Below are 16,043 nucleotides of genomic sequence, written 5' to 3'. Positions count from 1 at the left end.
TACTCGGTGAGGACATACCAGATGTAGCTTGGGTGGGGTTGCGAGTTAGGGGAGGCAGAGTTTCAGGGAATTCTTTGGGCTGAGCGACCTCTGTTATCCAGTTTGATGACATCTCAGCAATGGTGGAGCTGCGTTGCACACTGGGGAGAGGGCTCAGGAGAGGAACAATGAATACCACCAGCACTTCTTCTAGTAGCCTTGCCTCTGGCCCTCCAACAACTCAGTGTCTCCCTGTAAGTCCCTGGTGCCCCCTGTACAGCTGACTCTGTGCTGGTGCTCAGAGTGAGCAAGTTCATTTGAGGACATGGCCCCTTTAAGAGGCATCTGCAGCTGCCAGTAGCCTCTGTCCCACTCAGCCGCTAAGTACCGGACAGCCTCCCATCCTCTCCCCCTCCCACCTTCTGCAGTTGTAGGTTGATTATTTCTCTCCCTAGTTGTAGTGTTTCTGTTCATCTAGATCCCAGGCAACTTTGCTTGCTGTTTGCTCTGTGTTTCCATCTCAACTTTGATTGGTCACAAGAGAGATGAACAAAGCCATCTATGCAATTTTGGGTGCTTTGCCTTAGGTATTCTTATTTCTATGTGCTACATTGTCTCCCTAGAAAATGGTGTGAAAAAGTCTTCTGTGTCATTGAGCATCATTTAATAAATCATTTATGATAGTGTTCTATATATTTACCCAGATTTGAGGGAGTCACTTTTTCCCCACCTCCCATATTGTCTTGCATTTCAAAGAGGGTACTTAATTTGCACTCCACTGGCCCCTCAACTTGCTTTGCCCGGAAGAGATGGAGTGCCTTATCTGAGTGATACAGTTTGGAAGGATAATCTGGGCCTGCTTGGCTTAACTCCTCTTTTTCTTCTAATTCTCTATGTTGCTCTTCTGAGAATAGGTTCTGTCCCTGCATGGGAAGCTTGCCTTGCTTAAAGGCTGGCTATGGGCACACTGGCCTAATTCTGGGTTTCACCAGAAGCACTTGATTCTCAGCGTAAACTACATCCCTAAATTAACCTTTATGAATACTAATGTGGGAATGTTATGGTTCTCTATTTGCCTTACTCACTTTTTAAATCTTATTTTGTTATGATAATGAAGGCAGGTGCTACTTATTACTTCCCTCTCAACCCAATTCACAGTAGCCTGATCAAAAGTTCTTCCTCATTAAGCTCTTGTCAAGTATGTTGCACATTGTAGGTATTAAATTCATGCTTGCTAATGTGATGATTGATCAATTAAATTAGAATAAAGGAATGAATGATAAACAAATGAGTTAGATAAACTGGGAGAACTTGGCTCAGTAAACTCTGGCACATTAATAAATATGATTAATTATAGACATCTCTAAAGACTCAACTTTTTTTCAAGAGCTGTTTTACATGTCCCTTGAAAACAATAGTATTGATAGTCGTAGAAAAAAGTTTATTTGTTCGTATCTGAGCCTCTTGAATGAATTCTCCATCAGTATATTCTATATTTTCTTTTCATTCATTCTTTAATCCATTCCAACCTGGCTTCCCCACCCACCACTCCACTATAACTACATAACTGGTAGTTATTGTCACCGGTGACCTCCATATCATTAATTTCAATAAATTTTATGTCCTTATCTTGCTGAACTGTCTAGAAGCTTTGGCCACAATGAAGTGTTTCCCCTCTATTGCCCTTTGTTTGACCTTTAAGGCATGAAGATCGACTGATTTTCCTACTACTTCCCTGGCTGCTCTTTCCTAACTATTCTCTCACGGACTGCTAAATTCTGGAGTTCCTTAGACGTTGCTCGATGGATTCTTGTTTCCACTTGCTCCACTGTCTCTCTGGCCAATTTTATCCCCTCCTATGGCTTAAATTATAATACATCTCTCTGTTTGCTGTTGTATTGCAAGTTGATTCTCTCTAGCCAGGAATTCTCTGACATGACATTTTTGTTATAAATTTAGCATCATAGACCTCTATCTCAGTGCGCCCAAAACTATATCCAGAGTCTCCCCACTCCCACAGAGTCCTGCTTCTCCTCCCATGTTTCTTATCTCAGTAAATAGCTTTGCCATCGCTGAGTTTACCATGACTTCATATTTTTCCTTATTTGTCCAGTTTTTTTGAAAATCATATGAAATCTACACTCTAAATATTTTTTCAGTCCACTTATTTTCATGTTCATGACACCATCATCTCTTGTCTGGAACATAAAAATAACTCCCCACTGGTATGTAAATATCTGCTTTTGCCACTCTCAATACCTTCTCGTTGCTCTCAGGATACAGTCCCAGATTCTGAGCATGCTTTTTAAGGCCTTGCCTGAGCCGGTCCTTGTTTGTCTGTTCCTTTCTCTCTCACCTTCCTCTTAAAGATGTCTCTTGACTCCTTTTTCGAGTTTCAAAGTTGACAACACATTAGGAAAAAAAGGCTTTCCTTTATTCTTTAAATGACATTATGTAAATGCATAATGCAAAGATGTTTAAAATCTCATCTTTCCCTTTGGTAGCATTCATCACAATTAAAGTTGTTTAAAAACTACACATCTTGATATATTTTGAGTTCCATGAGAGCAGGGATTGTGCCTCTCTTGCTGACTCTTTTGTCCTCAGTGCCTGACATCAATTGAGTGCTTAACAAATATTGATTAAGTGAATATTGAATAATTGAATACGTTCAGAGCATGATCTTGCCTTTTAACTTTTCAAATGCAACATATTTGGAAATACCTGAGAACAGTGTCTTTCATGTATTGGTAATTACATGTTGTAATAAGGAACATCAAAGGTAAGTTAAGGAAAGCAATTATACCTTCTCTTGCTGTTTCTTTCCTACACAGTCTACAAAGGTCAAATCTGTAGGAGGAATCAGCTGGGAGACTACGTCACTATTTAAAAAGTCTTCATTTTAAGGGCAGAACAAAGAAAGATTATAAAATGTTTGGGGGCAGAACAAAGAAAGATTATAAACTGTTCCTGTTTCATAGAGATACTTTTATATTGCTTTCTGTAATTGGTGCATATGGGGGAAAAATTGATTCAATAAGATGACATTTTACTTTACCTTTTTAAAATTATCTTTATTAATTTTTGAAGTTATAAAAATAATAGCCAATGAATGCAAAGATAGGTAAAGAAAACTTCTGCCACCATCCAAATTTATTCTCTTTAGGTAATCAAAGTTGACGATCTGTTGTAGATTCCTCCATCCTGTTTTTATGCTCATATAATTATATACAAAATTATATGCATATATTTAGCTATAAAAAATGGAATTAACAATATATGTTACTCTGAAATTTGGATTACTCTTTGAATAGTAGTAATTAGCACCCACTACCAAGTTGATAGATACAGATCTAATTCACTGTTTTTACACTATGTAGTTTTCCATGGTAGTAATAACTACAGCTTATTCTCATCGATAGGTATTCATATCATTTTCAGTCTTTGCTATTACAAACCATGCTGCAATAAATATTATTATATAGGTATCCTCACACACCACCACTTTTATTTCTAAAGGATATATTCTCAAAGTGAGATTATGAAGTCAAAGTATATGTATATTTGTATATGTATATTTTTTAATGTTAATAGCTATTGATTATATTTCCAAATAATTGTAACATTTTATATTTCCAACTTGGCTGGTCTTTCCTCACATTGACATTATATGTCAGTTACTAGTGCTCCTCTTCCAGTTTCTGGGTTAAGCTGTCTCCACAACACCTGCTATGAAGAAATCATAATGACCTTCACTGCAGGCTAGTTGGTTCTCTGCTCTTAGCTACTTTCCTGGTTTCCCACTGGAACATACTTGGACTTCTAGATGATGTCTGTGAAACAAGGAAGTCTTGGGCATAATATTTGCCAAATGTTTTCACTCCATCTTTTCTCTTCTCTGACTCCCTCAGTGCAGATTTGAAGTCACTCTCCAGGAAACGTTTCTCCTGAAATTCTAAATGTAAGATATTCACTGGCCCCTTAGCTTTTGGCTCCCTTGACCTCATTCGTGGTTTTCCTCTTCTTCCAACCACCATGCCACGCCAGACAAATACCTAAAGATAGTGCTGCCGAATCCCTGAATACACAGGCGGCGTCTTAAATCTAAACATTTCTTCTTTGAATTTAACTTCCAGCCACCATCTTACCTTGTGGGAAATTATATCTTTCTTCTCACTTACCCCAAGAATGTTTCTTTTTTTAGACGGTAGCTGCTCTGCTCTTCCCTGACATATAAGACTCGTGGTCTGTCCTTAATTGTAGAAAAGCTAAATGGGAAGGGAAAAAAACTTGACTAGCTCAGAGAGAATATACTGTGGGGATATTTCAACCATATCCCCATTATACAATGAAGTTTACACCTTGACAAAAATATTTGCCCAATAATCCCATCCTCTAAATAAATAGCATTTAAAATTACATTGTTTACCCACTGTCTGATATTCTTTCTTAAGAATATCCTCATTTCTCTACTTTTTTTCACCCTCTAGACCCTGAACTTTTCCAAGATACAGTTTAAAACCCATGTTGGTAGTAGGTTATTCATATATTTTCCTTCTTTTTCAAGAATCTATCTTTAACACATACTATAAATTTCCAGAAATATGACCATCCTCCATTTACATTTAACTCTATTTTGCAGGATTTATTTCTTCTTAATTTATATTTTCTTCCTTTCTCTCCCTATTTTGAGATCTCTGCTCTAATTCAGTCATTATGATATGGTTATAACTCCTCAAATGTCCTCAGGTAGGATGCATGAGTAGTATACAATCAGAACTTCTGCATGTTTAAAGTTACTTTCTTTTGTATGGATAGATGAATAATATTTTGGCAAAGTTAAGTTCTTAGGTTGCTGTATTTTTCCTAGTGTTACTGTAGATGTTACTTTACTGTCTTTGAGCATAATCTATCACAGATGAAAGATCTGATGCTCTTCTGTTCCTCTTTTCATTGTAAGAAATCACGTTTCTTTAGTGTAGAAGCTGTTAAAGTTGCTTTTTTTTAACATTAGAGTTTGGAAATTTCACCCAGATGTGTTTAGAGGCCTATGTGTTTCATTAATCTGGCCTCAGATTGAATGAGCTATTCTAATATGCAATCCAAAGAGTTTCTTCATTTTAGGTAAATTTTATTCTATTTTTAAAGTGATATTATTTCTTCCTCCTGTGTTCCTCTTCCTTATTCTGGAGTACTAGATACAGATTGAGACCGTTGGGTCTGTCCTCTAAGACTGCTATCATTTCTTTTAAAGTATGTATGTCTTTTGGTTTTTGCTCTGTTAAGTTTGTTTTCTATTGCTGCTGAAATAAATTACCACAAACTTGATGGCTTAAAACAATGTTAATTTATCATCTTACAGTTCTGTAGTTTAGAAGTCTGATATGGATCTCACTGGACAAAAATCAAAGTGTCAGCAGAACTTTGTTCCTTTTTTGGAGGCTCTAGGGGAAAGTTCATTCCCTGTTTTGCCAGCTTCTAGAGGGCACCTACATTTCTTGGATTGTAGTTGGTCCCCTTATTATATGTCCAAAGTTTGTAACAATGCATCTCTTTGGCCATTCTTTAGTAGTCACATCTCCTTCTCACCCTTCTCTTCTGCCTTCCTCTTACACTTTAAAGAACCCTTAAAATTACATTGAGCCCTCCTAAATAATCAAAGATAAGCTCCTAATCTCAAATTAAATTCTTAATTTAATCAGAACTGCAAATCCTCTTTTTCTATGTAAGGTAACATTCACGTGGTCCAGGGAGTAGGATGTGGTATTCTCAGGGAATCATTATTCTGCCTACAACACCTGTGTTGTGAAATGGTCCCCCAATTCAGTAATTAACAATAATTAGTTGAAGGGTAGACAAAAATGATGGATGAAAAGGGAACTCATATAGGCCTAATGATAATTTTCAGAGCTGTTTTCCATTGTGGTTTTTTCTTAGCCTTCACAGAGCTTATTCCCTGGTGCTGCATACTCCACACTCATTCAGTAGTCACTGTGGCTAGAGTGACTAACCACATGCTCTTTTCCTTTCATAGAATCTAGTGAACATGAAGACAAGAGTGCAGGTGCCTCAGGGGAGACGCCTTCCCAGCCTTATCCTGCACCAGTGTACAGTCAGCCTGAGGAGCTGAAGGAGCAGATGGATGATGCAAAACCAACTAAACTGGAAGAGAGTGAGGAATCAGACCCATTGCCTGATAACTGGGAAATGGCCTATACAGAGAAGGGTGAAGTCTACTTCATTGAGTGAGTTTCACACATTTCTTTAAACATTGCCATAAAGATTATAGCAGTATATAAATGATGTAGCAAATGGAAATGGAGACAAAATAAAATAATAAATTTTATTGTTTCTGGTATTAGCTTCTTTCTTTGTTAGAGAATAATGGGATAGTGTGTTAATACACTTAAAGATCCTAAATTACAGTTATAAATAAAAGAATAAATTAAAAAATTTTACTGTGAAATTTGTTATAATCATGAATATAAAGGCAAATCTTCATGTGATGTTATTATTGAATTAGGAAATAGTACATTTCATTGGGAAATGCTTACTCTCCTCTTCCAGGATGTCCATATAGTCCAAATGAGATCTCACATTTTAAATCAGATTGCTGTAAATATTCATCATCATGTTTAGTGATTTAATAAGATATAGCTATTTAGAGCAAAATGCTTGCTGGTCAGAAAACATTTTAAGCATTTGACCCTTAGATCAGATGTCAATAAAATAATTAGTTTTTATGTAATTCATCATACTTATTTTTATTAGATTCCATTGTATTTCTTGCTAATCATTTTTATGACTTGCCAAGGGAACTAAAATGCTAATCCTGAACTCCTTGGTGATACTTACTCAACCTAATCTTTTCTTTTTGGGGGGACTTTTTTTCCAAACTAAATTTTTTATATACTTCATCAATACTGTCTAGCTTTTCTTTATCTTTTAGAAGTAGAATAACTTGAAAAATGAACTCCTAAGTCGAAGATCTTAGCACAAAATTAAATTGATGTGCTTAAGATAATCAAAATGTTCATTAGAAAGAATAAAAACTAAAAATATATAAGTGAACAACAACCTTTATTCCCTTTATTCAAAATTGTATAAGCCTCAAAAAAAGAAAAAATCGAAATAAGTTTTCAGTGCTGACGGTGGATAAACTCTGATTATACAAGAAAAATGTTAAAAATGGGTTCCTTTTCCAAACCTGTAGTGATTTGTGACTTAGATCTCCATAGGCAGAACTCAGTTGTGAAACTGAAATGTTACCACATGCCAATATTTAATTCTCACGTGAAGGTGGAGACTTTGATACGTGTGGCCAAGGTAATTACTTGGCACTCTGTTTGACTCCAATATGGATGAGAAAAGCCATGTTTTGTGGGGGAAAAGTCTCAAAGGAAAGAAAAGATTAAGTTGAATAAGTTCACCGTGTGACAAATCTCGAAGTTTAAAAAAGAATAAGAATCTCTTAGAATATTTCTTAGTGCTGTAATCAATAACCTGAAGACATCTTTTATCAATTAGTTGGAAAAGAGAAAGTCATATAGAATTTTTTAGGTGCCCGAAAGTATTTATATCTAAAGACATAATTTTTTTATAAATATAAACCCTAGATGTGAGGCCACACATTTATGTTCAGAACAATTGAATTTCAGAAAGAACAAGGAGACTAATGACATATATATGTTTTTATTAAATAATACAAGGGGAATAAGGCTTTGTGGAAATATTGAAAGAAAGCCAGCATGACAGTTGATTAAACAACAGTTTCTTTACAATGTTTCCAATAATGCAGTTATAAAAACTATCTTTCTTTATGATTATAAAATAACCTTTTTTGTTTTAATAGTGCCAGGTTTGAGGATTGTAAAGAAATTGACTTGGAAGGCAGAAATTGTGCTAATCATGTATAGTAAATGATAAATCTTTGTCCGGATTTGGGAGAATCTACCAAAATTATTATATTAATATGCTAGTCAGTCATCCAGTGTCAGAATTCAAAGGTTCAAAAGGTTTTGCGACTGCTCTCAAATTTATTGTCAAGTTGGAGAAGAGAGACAAATAGTTATAAAGTATTAGTAAACAATTTCTGAATTTTGTGATACTATTCAGAGACAGATATGCACAGACTTAAGTAGTGAAAGGAGACATCACAAGAAAGGTGAATAACATAGACTTGAAAAGTTGGTGATATGTAGATAGAGCAACTGCCATTATAAAACCCAGTCCTTGGGTGTATTACAGATAGTGAGACCTGACCCTACTAGGGAAGTGGGTGTTAGTTAAGAATCCTGTGAAATGATTTCTTAGTTTTCATTTTGCTAGATCATTGGTGCTTTTGAAAGACAAGCAGAGAAGTTTGTTTGTTTATTTATCTTCTTCCTGTTTCTGTGGAGGAAGATGAATGGATAGTATTAGGAGCAGAGATAGGTTGACTTGGAAAATTAAGACAAAAAGGAAGAGACAATTTCATTCTAGGTGAGAAAGCTGATGCTGAGGTAGACTCATCTAGAGGAGAATGCAGAAGCCTGGAGTAAGGGCTGAATGAAGTGAGTGTGATGAAAAGGTGATTAATGTAGGAAGCGGGGCGAATGGCCTGCTTGAAGAGGTTATTCCACAGAGTAGAGGCATCCCCTCCCCACCCCACCCTTCATCTTGGACCAGTTTGAGCTCTACCTTTCTTTCCTTCAAAACGATTCCTTTGAATCTCAAGACTCAGTGTGACAGAGCCAGGAGAAATCAGTATCTTTTTCATCTGGTCCCTCATTTCCACATCATCACAACCCATGTTGCAGTTTTCTTTCTCTCTGCCTATGTTTCACTCCGCTTTACTTTTCCCTCAGTTTTTGCGGGTTTTCTTCTGCTTTCACTCTCTGCTCTGGAATGCTCCTTCCTTTCCTAACTACATTTGACAAAATCAACATTTAAACCCACTGTCCTTAAATAGTGTGTACCTTTTCTTTTGATATCACAATTAATTATCATGTGAATAAACTCTATAATATAAAAGCTCCTTGTAAAAATCAGGTAGAACAGGAGGAGGATGGTGGGGCAATAGGAATTTCTTAGGGATTAAGCCATAATGTGTCCCAGAATTTGTGGCCAAGAAACTTATAAAAACAAATACAATTTGTAATATAAAAGTTTGCATTCCTGAAGCAAAGTCATGGTGAAGAAAAAAGATAAAAAGGAAAGGGAAAGTAAGTTGAGAGGGAGGTAAAACGGACAGAAAGAAAGGTAGAAAGTAAGGGAAATTAGATTTGTGAGGTATAGTGAGCTAACATCAGTAAAAAAACTCCCCTCTGGTACAAATATTTCTAGAGTCACTTAGAGTAATGGAAATCTCCCCTGGTAGGTAACACCCCCTCATTACACTTTGCTGAAATGAAGATCATGATTAAACAGAAAGTAAAGCAGAAGAGAAAGACCCTGTGGTTCTGAGTATAAAATTAATACATATACACATATAATATATATGTACATATATTTTTATATTTATTTCTGAGTATGCTGAAATGTTAATTTAAATATGCATTTTAAGTATGTATATATATATATAAAAACATTGTGGGTTTCAATTAAGGTAACAATTTCATGTTTTTGTCTTTTGTGCAATAATGTTTTGAAATAGTTATTAATTGACTCAGTATTGCAAAATAGTATATATATGTCTCAGTACTTTACAGTGCCTGCATTTAGATGATGAGTGGTTTTTTGTTCTAAATACTGAACACATGATCCAACTATATTTCCCATACTCTTCAGAACTGCATCCTTTGATGAATGATAAAAGCAGTGTGCTTTTATCATTTATAATAGGACAAGGTGAATATCTGAGAAAGTCTTTTTAAATAACAGAATTTTCAATTGTAAGTGAACGCAGTCTTCCAAACATGCTTTAAAGCATTAGTAATTTTTTAGGTTTTGCAGTTTAAAAAAAAAACTTTCAAATGCATAATATTGTTTAGAACAGTAATTTCCTTAACTCATATCATCATCCTCATTAATATTATCTTTTAAAATAAACAATATATTAATTATAAATTCAAATTAGTAATAATAATAATTAAAACTTATTGAATGCCTACCTTTTTCAAACTGTGTTCGGATTCCTAAGCAATAATAGCTAATATAGTAAGTAAGCATTTACACAGTGCTCATTTAATTCTCACTTTAGGAAACTGAGACTTATAAAGATAAGTAACTTGTCCTTAGTCAGATAACCAAGAATTGACAAAGCCAGGATGCTTTGATTCCATTTATTTAACATACTTATTGGACACATACTATGTGCTAGGAACCACTTTAAACCCAGGAAATACAATAGTCAACAAAACTGAGATTTGTACCTCTCACGGGACATAGTCTGCCTCTAGAATCCTTGCTCTTAACTGTTCTGGTGTGGTGCCTACTTTACATATATTATATGATAACCACCCTATAAGCATTTGATGTATCCCACATTTTATAATGAGATACTGAGGCATCTTTGGACAAATTAACATTTCCAAGGTCTCATAATTTTGTCACCCTGGAAAGCCATCGCTATTAGCCCATACCTCCTCCAATATATAAACAAACATGACTGAAATAAAAGTAAACTTTTATGTTACAATTAGTGTCTGTTTTAAAAGTTTCTTGGCCAGAAATTCACTATTCCAGAGGCTGAACATTCCATAAAGAGACACAGGGTTAATCTAGATTGACATGCTTTGAGAATCCCATTAAATTACTTCTTTGTTTAGGAGTCAGTTTAGTTAGTGACATAAAAGAGACTGCTATTGCTTTGGCAAAAAACAAAATGACAACAAGAACCTATTTGTTTACTACCATCTTCCTGAATGGCCATGAACACTATGTCATCTTAAATAATAGATTTTTAAAACAGACTTTTGAAACTAAAAATTACATCTATGAAAAATGTCATAGCTGTACATGGTTTCTTAAATCTTCGTCAGGACTAAATTTGCTTTTAGATTCTAAACAGGACACACAATCTGTTTCTTCTTATGTTACTATTTCTGTATCTCTTTAAGTTTTAAGTGAGTACCAATTACCATTTTAAACAAATTTAAAATGTTCACTTATTAAATAGAAGACAAAATGTTTGGGAGATTTATTGGAGAGAAAAGTAAAATCAGCTTTTTGATAAGGACCAACACCAGCATAATGCTTTCTCATACTACACTCAGCGTATCCCTACCAGTCACAAAATCTAGTCTGCACTTACTCTGTAATTTTTACTGCAAAAACAGTATATATAGTGAATTTTTTTTCACGTATTTTTTCTTGTGTCTGCTCAAGATTCTGATGCAATCCTCAGACAGAAAATAAGTGTTTTAGACAAAACAGTATGCAACACACACTCACTGTATCAACAATATTTATAATAAAACCTCTTTAAACATGTTTTGTGAACATATGAAAGATAATATGACAGCAAAATCACATATTCATATGGTTAACAAAAATATTAAGAATATTATTTAGAAAACGTATAACCACTATAGAGATTATTGACAATAATTTTATGTGGATTATCAGTCTATAAAGAGAAAAAATAGTACAACTATGAAAGAATGGAGTATTGAATGCAAAAGCTTTCACTGTTTATCAATTAGATGTATCTAATCATTGTTTTTAATCTTGTTTTTGAAATGATGATATGGAGGAAAGAGAAAGTTGTCTGGAAAATGATATAACCATCCTGAGAATTTTGTTGACTATAACATAAAATGCAATCAATATATCTACCTTTAAAACTTATGTTTATTTTTAAAATTACATAAAACATAGCTAATAATCTCTATGTTATTGTTGTCCCTGAACTTTTATGATTACTACTATTGTGTAACTTAAACATTCAAACACATCTTGAATTGCTCAAGAGACTCTAAAATATTTACCCGGACCTTGTTTACCTTGTTCAAAAGATTATGCTTCATGCAATCAAATATCATTGACTTCATTCTCAGTATTCTTCTGGTATAGTATTTCCTAGGATGAAAATGCACTTTACCTATCAGTTAAAAATTAAGATTTAGAATTGGCTTTTTAGGAAGACTTTTTAAATTCAGTGTATTTGTCATTGTTTTAAGTCTGTTACTATTTCTAGAGCAAAGGAAAGGAGTGTACTTGATAATAAAGTTTCTTATTCCACTAATAAAATTTCAGTTGATGAAATATCATGTAATATTGGTGTAGTAGTGATAATATTACTTTGATCTGGGTAACAATAGGAGGGTAGGAAAAAGAGATAAAAGGAAATACAGAGAAAAGAGGAAGGAAAGGAGGATATGTCTTAAAATTAGGTTTGAATTGGGTTACCCTTGAGGATTTACTTATATATACCAAAGAAACTGATAAGAGGTTTGTACCCTTACTGGAATAGCATAGAGTAAATGAAGGAAATGGAATGGAGGATAGAGTGTGGCATGATATATATAAAAATTTTTAGTTTTGCTCCTAATAAATACTCTACCCATTTGATGGCACTTTTATTAACCTAATTCTTTAGGGTTTCTAAGACCTAATAATCATATATAGATTGCATAAATCAGGATTTTAAAGACTTTATTCTGAAAAAAATTATATTTGAATGAAGAGAATTTGTTTTGAATGTGATTTGAATAGAGAACTCAAGTTTATAAGGAGAAAATGTTTCCAGCGATATTATCTGTGCCTCCTAAATCACAATATTCTCTCTTTCATCCCTATGCATGTGAAAATTAATATATTACCTGCTAAGTACAGGCATTTAGCACAAAGTTAGTGATTTCTATCTTCAAATAGGAGATAAAGATCTCCGGTTCCAAACCATTGGTAGAGGATTTGGGAAAGGGTCTTTGAATAACCTTCGAGGTTGTGAAATAAAGCACCTCAGTATAGAAGACAAAGTGATAGGTTTAATATTCCTCTGGTTTCGGATCATAAAAGTTTTTGACTTGGGAATCAGATATATCTGGGTTTAATGCTAGCTAGCTCTTTCACATTCACATACCTGGGCAATTTACCCAGCTTCTCTCAGACTTTGTTTCTCTATTTGTAGAATGGAATTAAAAATATGTAGCCACAATCACAATGTGATGATGCATGTGAACATTCTAGTGCAGTCCTTGACAAAGTAGACAGTCGGGAAATGTATGAGATAGGGAGGATAACTGCAAAGGTGTGCCATAATGTCAACAACTTTTCCTATTGAGGTGAAGCATTTTCTATGTGAGAAAAATGTTTCCTCAGAAATAAGATATTATAATTTAACCTGCTTCTTTTGTCAGTTTGGAAAAGGTTAAACTTATAAAATATACACAAATTTCTGATTCATTACAAGTCAGCCTATCACATGTCTTTAAGCCCATTCTGATATGAATTTAAACTAGAATTGAATGAAATTGTATTCAGAATTGAACAAAATTTTACTTCTTGTTTGTTCCAATCCTCCAGATAGACTCAGTACAGAGTTTAACATTAGAGAAGAATTTTGGGTAAACCATTTTTAAAGGTTTTTATTCAGATTTTTTAATATGACATTGATTGAACTTGAATAGCTACTAACTTTAGTCCACTTTGATCTCTCACTTTTATAATCATCACGTTAACTTTATCCATAGAAATACATACGGTAATATATTATTATGATTCAAACTTCCTAGAAAATATTTGTTCCATTCCCCAGCTAGAAAAAGAAAAGTTTCTTTGCAGATGCAGCATATATATGTTCATGTGTCTCTGTTAAAGAAACTAGTATTGAAATTAAAGTTTTTATAATATTAGCATCTTACCTTTCTGTCCTTTGTTCTCTACACAACTTGGATAGATACAGAAAACTGATGTCCTGCCTCTGACTCTATTCTAGCAATGAAAGTGAAAGAAAATGACATCCTCAAATTTGAAAAAAGTAGCATGCATATGATGAAAAATCCCTCCATGGTCCCATTTTGTACACAGTTTTCTGCCCAGTATTTCCTCCTATTTTCAATTGGCATTGTTGAAGTTAAAAATATATAATTTAAAAGAAATGGGAAAGCCACTTGGTCTGTTGTCTTCCAAATGCATTAAAAATATCCCCTTTGTAGGGCATCTTGAAGAAGCATGCAAATTACAAGGCTGATGAGAGCCACTATTGAAAAATAGTGCTGTTTAAGACAATTAAACAGAAAAATGTGATGTTTAAGACAATTACTGGAGGTAACTGTTACCCACATTTCCTTCAGAATCATTGCAGAAGATCAGCTAAAAATGCTGTTCACTATAAGAAACTCAATCTGTCAAAATGTATTAAAGTGACATACCATTAATGCTAGTTCAACCTAAAAAAATCATCCTGTAATGAAATGTTTTATGTAAACTCAAGAATGCTAGGAAATTCAGAGTTCTCTTCTGTATTAGCCAGTATTTGAGACCAATGGCGGTTTGACTCCCTGCAGTGGCTTAGTAATGGTCCCTTAATAATTATCCATAAATATGTTTGCATAGATGTGAACATGTCTTAAAGACATAGAAATGACTTTTCTCCAAATTGGAGGAAGGATTTGGAAGAAAGTGAGAATAAAAAGAAGGAAAATTTATTTTCCTTGCCTGTTTCCTAACATTTCTCCCTAGCACATAAAAACATAGACATCAACACACCCACAGACACACACAGACACACACACACACACACACACACTTTGAACTGAGGCATGTCTATAATGAACATTTGAAAAGTAACTTTTTTTTTCAAAATGGGAGCATCAAACACTAAACCCAGTACTATTATTCTCATATTTGAAGTAGTCATCACCTCCATCCCACCTCCATCCATGGATGTGAAGTCTTTAGTTCAGAGGAAAAGACTAAATGATATTGACATGACTACCAGAATGCCATGAGAACCAGAATGAGATGAAAGTGTCTGAAATACTTTATGCCCTTCTGAAACTTGATAATGAAGCACCATCAGACTTTACAAAGATCAAATTGGGAGAATTAAAAGCTAGCATACTCTCTTGATAATTTATAATTTGACCAAATTCACAATCAGTAGCTGATCAAATTATTTGAGCCCTGCTCAGAGGCATTAATCATTGAGGAGTTCTTAAACGTGAAGAAAGTGATGGAGGATGTTTTCTCTTTACCCCACGTGAAAGTCAGAAATAAAAGGGAATCTTCTTCAAGGAGCAGAGACTCTGTGACCTAAGGATTGAATATCTCAGTTCTCAATCAGAGATGGTTCTACACTTAGGCAGACAAGATGATCATCCAGAAAATGTTATATAAAGCATATTTTAACATCTTGGAATTGCTTCCCCACTGCCCGTCTTGTCTCCATCTTTCCTCCTTCCTGTCTTGAAATTCCCTTCATTAGGTAGACATTTAGTCTCCAGAAATTTACTGTTAAATATGCTGCGTGGGAGAATTTTCTGACCTTTGCTTTAAGTGCAAACTGGTTCATCAGATTACCTACCTAACATTTGTCGCTCTGATATGATAAAACATAGTTAAATTTTATTGAAGAAAAAATATATATATGTGAAATTGATATTATCATTATAATTTTCACTTTCTTAAAATTATGTTCAAGTATCCCTATTATCTGACTTTAATTTATATTTCAAAACTATTTTCCACTCTTCCTTTTCATGTTTTATTCATTGGCCTTCTGGCTCTGCCTTGTATAAACCTGACACTTTTCCACACTTGTGACTTCACTCATTCTCTTTCTGAAGCCCTGACAAATGTCACATCTTTGATAATCTGTTCATTGGTAGATGAGATGACTTGAGACAGCTATATACAGTAAAGATTTTAGCTCTAGTGAACAGTTGTGAGCCACTGAGTGGTTCTAGAATTATAATGTGCATACGAATAACCTGGAGTGCTTACCAGTGATGGAGATTCTGTGAACCCATCCCCAAAGATTATGATTTGATAGTTCTATAACAACCTAGAATATGCAATGTTAATAACTCCACTAGGTGATTCTAATACAGGTGAATCCAGGACCTCTTTGAGAAAAACTACTCTAAGAAGACCCCCTTTGCTCTTTAAATTTTTGGTGAAAGACATTCTAGAAAAATTTT

Source organism: Pteropus vampyrus, unplaced genomic scaffold (assembly GCF_000151845.1).
Source record: "Pteropus vampyrus isolate Shadow unplaced genomic scaffold, Pvam_2.0 Scaffold107, whole genome shotgun sequence".
NCBI classification, from domain to species: domain Eukaryota; kingdom Metazoa; phylum Chordata; class Mammalia; order Chiroptera; family Pteropodidae; genus Pteropus; species Pteropus vampyrus.
This window is presented reverse-complemented; position numbering follows the sequence as displayed.